At 44.6% G+C, this 7,745-nt stretch overlaps 1 long non-coding RNA gene across 1 annotated transcript; it reads left to right on the forward strand.

The window, feature by feature from the left end:
• Positions 1 to 5,416: 5,416 nt before the first annotated feature.
• LOC120513349 lies at positions 5,417 to 7,424 on the forward strand. The gene is made up of 3 exons (XR_005630249.1): positions 5,417 to 5,544; positions 6,699 to 6,855; positions 7,013 to 7,424. It is a non-coding gene; the product is annotated as an uncharacterized LOC120513349 (long non-coding RNA).
• Positions 7,425 to 7,745: the final 321 nt, after the last annotated feature.

Genomic DNA, 7,745 nt, shown 5'->3' on the forward strand with positions numbered 1-7,745 from the left:
TCTAAACTGGCCTGTCTGCAGCTGACTGTGTCACTCAGAGACAGCATTTCTCCTCTCCCCAGTCTGTGCATATGTGGACTTTAATAATTAAAGTGCCTTAGATTGCCAGGCCACTGAGACAGGGAGAGTCTTTTTCTTACAGGTCTGGGTGGTACCTTCCATCTTCCATCTCACACAAATACACAAGTGCTCCTGCAGTCAAAAACCAGCAGCTCTTCCTTGTGTAGCAGGAGGACCGAGCAATAAAACTGCTGCTCTGGTAGAAACTGAGAGAAAAATATTATCAAAATGTATGATGGAAATGAAGGAAAAACAGTGCAGACCTTATTAGCCAAGTTGCATACAAGCTTAAAAATATACCAGCCTAGACCTGGAAATTTATGTTCAAAGCCACGAATTCAGAGTTAATTTATTATGCAGTAGATTTCCAGCTCCACTGAGCTAATGGGATTTGTTACTCTGTTAAATGGGCTTTTCCCTCAGAGCACCTTGTTTCATTAGACCATTTAACAAAGGTTTGGGAGAATGAGATGTGTAAACACAGCACAGCCATGCCAGCTGCCTCTTTGTTTTGCACACTAAAATGCTAATTCTTCTTACAGACTATGGGTGCACAGGTACTGCACTCTATGCAGGAGGCATGGAGATTTTACTTCATTGAAAGCTAAAGAGAAAGTGCAGAAAATTTCGCAGATTTCTTGAGGTAAGACTTTTCCCAGTGGGTTTAGATTTAAAAATTGAAACAATCTTCCTTGCAGTGACAGTGTTGATGACGGGTTCTCCAGGAGCCAACTAGCACTTTGTGAAATGGCAGGTGTAAACAGAACTGTCCATAATTAATAACACTTTAATTAATAGCAGGACTAAGTGGACCAGGCAAAATCAAGCCCATGAGAGTCTCTGTTTCCTGTAAAGTATCAACACAGAAAAAAAAATAAAATAAAGGGAAGGTGGAAGATCAAGCTCTGTTTCATGGAAGTGAAACCAAGTCATGGAAGAAGCCTGGAAACAGCCCCAGGAGTGAGCTTGAGCTCTGCTTGTTCATTCAGCACCCAAATGAAACTCCTTCCCTGACATTCCTCACAGCATCCTACCCCAGTGTGCCCAAACTCCATGCTGTTCTTCCCAGTATTCATATCTCTGGTGAGAAAAGAAATTCTTTCACTCCAGGGATAACCGGAACATTAATTTTCTATCAACTTTAAGCTTTTAAAATGAGAGTTCTTTGCCATTCTGATCAACAAGTTGAGAGCAAATTTGTAAAGCAATGTATCCATTAAGGAGACATTCTGCACCTTTTCAGGATGCAGTTTTATACTGCACAACTGACTGACCTCCATATTCCCACTGTTTACAATAATTCAATTTTCAGTTATAATATTTTGATTTTTCACAAGGAAAACTTAAAGTAATTCCAGCAGCTGTTAGGCATTGTCAGTGAAACTCTATTGATGATGAAAATAATAAACCTGACAAAACTGTCAAGGAAATCAGGAAAGTCAATGTCTGCATTCCTGACAACATCAGGAATAACAAATCTGTTTTTAAATGGCATGAGTTTTCTCCAGATATCCATTTTGTAACTGGTATAGAATAGAAATCTTGTTGAAAATAAAATTAATGTACAGAACAAAGACTGAAAAAAATTAATAAAAGCTGTGGGACTTGAAAAGAAATGGTTTCTTTCTCTGTCACTTTTATTTGTGCGTGCATTCATGACTGTGTGTAAATCTAAATGCATTCCCAAGCCTGAGGGCAATGTTGATTCAGAAACACAGAATAAAAATAAAAGAACCAATAGCCTGTTGAAATTAATGGCAAAACTCCCTTGACTTCAGCAGAGACAGAATTTTGCCCCAGATATTTGGGCCAAAGTTACCAACAGCCAGGAGCAGTAAATTTGACCTCTGAAAACCAGAGAGCAGGAGAAAGGAAGTTGCCTTTGGATTGCCCACTTGTTCTGTAAAATCTTCCTGAAAATGTAGCAGAAAGTGTTCAGAATTTGCTTGTCTACCCCCACCTTGTCTGAGTCTGGTGCTGTTTCTTTCTTCACTACCTCAGGGGTGGTGCAAGCTCATTAAGTAGATTTGTTGGTCTGGAGTTAGGTGGGGTAATTACACCTTCAACTTCATCTAAAAGAGGGCAGACAAGAATTTACTTTCAAAACCTCTCAGATGACTTCACACTTACTTTGTTAGGAGTGTGGAGAGGAAGAGTGCAGACCAACCCATGGTGTGCCCATCCATGATGGCACTGTGCACTCCCACAGGGACACAAGCCTCAGCTGCTCACCCTGAATTTCTCACCTTCTCACACTTACCCTGCAGCTGCTGTGCTCAAATACAGAGAAGAACCATGGCCCCCATTTCCAGATGGAGGCACTGAACGAAAGAGAGGCTGTAACTCAGCATCCTTCTTGTATTTATACTGATTTCAGAGGCTGGGTTGGAAGGTGGCCTCAGAGGTGCCAGTCCCTCTGGTGTGGGAGGCTGGGAGGGACAGCCATGCTCTTGAGCCTGGGAGTAGGCTCCCCCAGGGGACAGTGAGGATGGTGATGGATGTCACCAGCTCCCCACAGACCCTGTGGAGTGCCCTGGCACACCTGAGGCTTGGCACCTGCTGCTGGTGGCCCTGGGGTCCCAAGCTTGTGTCTGGCACCCAGCCCCTGCTGCTCCCTGTCTGGGGTGCCAGGACAATGAGGTGAAGTAGGCCAGACATGGCTGGCTCCTGAGGCTGCCTGAGCTCACAAATGAACCTTCTTTCTCCTGGCATGAGCCCAGCTCCTCTCTCTCCTTGTTACTGTAAAGCAGCAGCCACCAGACAGGTAGGATTTAACAATGCCATTTAACAACAACAGTCTCCAGGCAGAGAGGAAGCCCTGGCAGAACAAAGCCCAGCTAAAGGTGGAATAATGCATGCCTGGGACAGCCCCTACTGCTCTAATTTTTCTTATGTATTTATGTTTAATTAACTAGTGATTCAGAATGGCTCTGGGAGTAAATCCCTCCTGGATGAATCCCAAGGTCACTTCCTTAGCTGCAGGATGGAGAAATGCACTGAAGCCTGGCCAGCTGATAATCTTTTGCTTGCCTATACCAGTTGAATCCTTTTTTCTCTTGCATGAACTTATCTGGGAGCTAGCTGGGCTGTAGGCCCCTGTTAAATAATGATGATTATGTTCTTTTTGCTCACTGTCGACAAAGAATTATAGCCCCTCATTTAGAGCTCATTTCAAAACCATAAGATTCTGTAATTGAAAGTGGCTGAAGCTAATTTGATAACCCAGTTTCTGAACACAGCTGAATAACTACTTTCCCTTTGTCCTTTCAACAGTAATGGCCTTGTCAGGAAAGTCTTCTGTTCTACTTTAAAGAGAGCAATTATGACAAAGGTTAAAAACTATTGTCCTGTGACAGTGTGCAATTTCAACATTGCCTTCAGGTTCCCAGCAAGGCCAGGGCATGGCAGGAGGCATGGCTCCCTCCAAGCCACAGCTGTCCTCTCAAACACCCAGCCAGTGCTGACTGTCTGGACTGGCTCTGGGCACTCCCAGGATCCAGAGCTCCATCCAGAACACCCAGCTCTTCCTCTGGTGATGTGGGGGCTTGCTGGGCTCTCCCAGGATGGGAGAGGGATGAGTGCCTGGCAGCTCCTCAGACACCCCAGACCATCCACCCTTGTGATTAAAATCCCACACCAGGACACCCTGGAGGCTCCTTCTCCCTTGCAGCAGCCAAGCTGACTGCACTGGTGTGCAGGAGAAGGTGAATCCTCCTCCTGTGCCCAAGAGATGGGTAAATCCTTACAGCACAGGCAGGAGAGAGCTCCCCCAGTGAACAGCCCCGTGGGGACGAGCAGGACACCCTGGCCCTCAGCAGGGGCAAAGCAGCCTAACACCTCCCAAGACAGAATATAAAGCCTAAATGGGATCCCACCTGGTGCTCTGTGTGCTGTCCCTGAGGCTGCCTGGCCCTAGTGACTGAGCCTGACCCCTGAACACATTTACTGGCACAAACAGAAACCTCCTCTGCCCCCAGTTCCTGTCTCCTGTTCACACCTGGGCATTCTGTGACAGCAGGAGATGAGAGCAGCTTTCCTTCAGCCTCCTTGCCAGGGATCATGGAGGGGAACTCACTGATTGCAAGATGAGTATTTCTGATATCTTAGGAAATTCTCCTTATGTATTTTGGATTTTGGGCCTTTCCCAAAGTAAGTGGGGGCAATGTAAATAACATGGCAAACATTTCTCTAGCCACAGCCTGGAGCTGTGCTCAGAACTGCTCTGGCTGTTGTAGTAATTAGCACAAGCAAATTGCTAAATTGTGTGCTGTGATAAAATGATGGATTACAGCATGGAAGAAATCATTAACTCATTGATTAGCAGCACATGCCTTCAAAACCACTATCTAAGCAAATTCTGAGCATTGTGGCAGCTTTGTAAATGTTATCTCCCATAAGCAATAATAATATATAAATCACCAAAATTAAATTTTAACTATTAAAATTGGTTCTCAAGTGGTTCCTAATATTTGTTGTAGCTGCCCATGTGGGGCTCCTGTCCCTATACTCCCAGGGAGAAGGCTGCACTTACATGTTGAGAGGATCTCCTGCTCAAAGTCAGTGTGGTTCACTGGCAGCATCTGTTTCTAGGTATTCCCTCCTGGTGGCTTTACTAATCAAAGCAGCCTGTTATTGCCACATCTAATAGCAGTAGGCTTCACTTCTTATTCAGCACGAGTGCTCAGTAGTTTATAAAATTTCTCATTTAAATGGACTTTGTTTTATTAGGATTAGCAGGCCAATCCCATCTCTCCTCCTACAACTCTCCCCCTCTTGTTTTAAGTAAGATGAGACACACATATTGAATATTAGTACATTATTGTAACAGAAATGTGTGAGTGGGATGGGGAGCCCTCCCCACAGCTCTGTGTCAGCATGGATCCCATACTAATCCCAGGGGATCCCCAAATTCATTGTCAATAGAACAGAAAATCAACACCAGGCTGTGATTTCAGCTATTGACTTCCACAGCAGAGAGGAGTGCTCCTACACCTACCACCCTGCTCACTGCCTGTTTGAACACCCACGGATGCTGGGAGGATAAATGCAGGGGCAGGGACACCAAAGGGTCAGTCTAGGCTGGAGGAATGCTCAGCTGGGTCCCTCCCCACCTCTAACCACACTCAGCACCCCTGACCAGTGTGATTCAGGGAACAACCCCACCTGAAAAGGGCCAGGTTAGCACAGCTGGGTGCTGGGGAGGTTCCCCTTTGCTCCCACACTTCTCTCTGCCTTTGTCTGCTGGCATTTCTAGCTCTTCCCTGCAGCCAGCTCATGCACCTGCTCTGCTCTTTCTTTATTTCTGACACCATTACGCCTTTGAAAGGGGCTGGTCTCTCCCATAGTAGGGCCAAAGGTTTAGCTATTCTGATTATTTTACGGATTCCACAGCCAGGTCATTACATCTGTTTCTGGGTCCTCCAGTGGAATGGAAAGGAAGAAGAGAAAGAGATCTGAAAAACATTTGCATCTGTTTTGCCAGAGGTGAATATCAGGGTTTCCCTTTGTTTCACTGTCAGATTAAATCATAGCCATGGGAACTAGTGACCAGTGATTTCAGGGTCTGCATCTGTAAAGGAAAGAGGGTTTCAATATGAGGGCAATTTATTTCACTTAATTAAACCTACTGATTCGCAGTATGAATCCATTCAGTAAAATGCCCTTTTAATAAGTAAAAGAATACCTTTCAGAATTGATAGATTTGCAGTTGTGATCTTCAGTTCCCACTTCAATTCTGCTGCAAGGCTGTTCTTGGAAATGAGAGGCAAAGCATTCCTCTCCAAGGAGAGTCCATTTCATGAGTGTCTGGTGGCATACTTATCTGCTCACTGTATCTCTCCCAAAATCTAGCATCTCACTGGAATTCTTTCTTCTAAACTAATTAGGCAATTTTATACATAGTTCCAGGAGTACCTCTTAGGACAGCATTAATTTTAATAGCATCTTAAAATGACAAATTCAAGATATGCCACTAACAGTGAATGCACGTAGCTAATAGATTTTCTTCATGCTGCTCTTGCTTGACATGACATTTGTCATAGCAGTGGTCCTGCTTCAGCACCATTCTCATCCATTCTTTATCCACTGATTTTTCTATCATAACTTATCTTTTACAAGCAGCATAATTTCTGCATTACCATATAGGCAATGTCACATACTTAACAAACTCTTCATAAACATTTACATCAGCAGCTGTCTGTTAGACATCAAATGTTCTTTTCTGGAGGAGTCTGCAGTTTCAGCTATTATTATTATGGTAAATCATCTCCCAGAAACAGTCTTAGGAATATGCCTCATAAATTTAAGCGTTGTTACCTCCCACAAACAGCCTTCACCCAAACAGCTGTGGGAAATTGTCCCTGCTCCTTGTCGGCAATCAGGAACATGCAGGCTGCAGGCAGTGCTGAGGAATGACACAGCAGCCACCCCCTCCACTAGACAGCCCCCATCAGACCAGCCTGACTGGCCATCTCGTGGCACAAGTTCCTGTTTTCCTATTTTTACTTGAATCTTCCCTTTTTTGTATTTCTTCAGAGGGTCTGGACCACTTGATGGTATTTGTGGCTGTTTGAAGAAAAAGTGCTGTTTTGCAGTGACACAAAGCAGCGTGGTAATACTAAAATTTGTCTTTCATCCAGTTTTTGTTTGGTTTGTGAGACAATGCTTGTGGGTACTCACTCAAATGGGGTTTGCACCTAAAGCTATGTGAGAGCAGAAACAGTTTGGTGCCATCCGTCACAGAACAATGCAGACATTAAAAATCTGAATCCCAGGAAGAACAGTTCTATATTCCAGGTATGTTTGAGTGATTTCATTTGAGTACTTACAATAGTTTTTTGGTACTTCATGCTGGAGGTAGCAAGGCTGCAGAGCTGGAACTGCCTGCCATGCTCTCCAGCACAGTGTAGCTGTTTGGTTATCCACTAAAACACAACCCTTATTTTCCTCCTAGAGCCATCTCAAATTTGGTCAACTGAAGAAAAGGAAACACAACCACTGCTAAATCTTTACAGTACAAAGTTATTGCTTGAGTGTCTGACTTTGGGCTGGAGCCTGGCAATGAAGTCTGCAACTGGAGACCTAATGCTGTCCAGCTGGGGCAAGGAGCAGGAATGCACAAGGATGGAGGCTCAGAAGGGCTTGTGTTTTCTTCCTGCTGCTAAAAGTGCACGGGGACAGTGAAGAGGGGAAGCAAAGCTGACTTGTGAGGTCTGGAATCTACTCCTCAGGACTGTCAGCTGAGGGGAGCTGTCCTAGAGATCCTTGGAGAAAATAGAGGGGAGGATTTTTATGTATGGAAAGAAAATTCCTCTGTAGGTTTAGAGAGATGAGATGAAGAAGAAAACAGCTGACCTGGCTGCAGAAATGGGAGGAATTCCAAGCAGCAAGGCTTGCTCTGCTGTGCAGGTTTCCCCCTGCACGTTTCCACCCCTCCCAGCACCTACCTAGAGCCAGCTGTTGCCTACAGCAAACAGGAGTTCAGGACACAGCATCCTCCTTAGGAAAAGCACTATAAAGCTGTGGTGTGTTAAACATTATAGCTGATGAAATCCTCATTCCATTGAAGGCAATGCCAAAACTATCTCTGATTTCAATGGAGCAAGTATTTTTCCCATCCCACTGTCTCTCCGATCAGATCTCTGCTCCCTTTGTCACCCATTATATTTTTCTGAAGCTCTTTCAAA

Source organism: Passer montanus, unplaced genomic scaffold (assembly GCF_014805655.1).
Source record: "Passer montanus isolate IOZ18808 unplaced genomic scaffold, ASM1480565v1 scaffold8, whole genome shotgun sequence".
Classification (NCBI taxonomy): domain Eukaryota; kingdom Metazoa; phylum Chordata; class Aves; order Passeriformes; family Passeridae; genus Passer; species Passer montanus.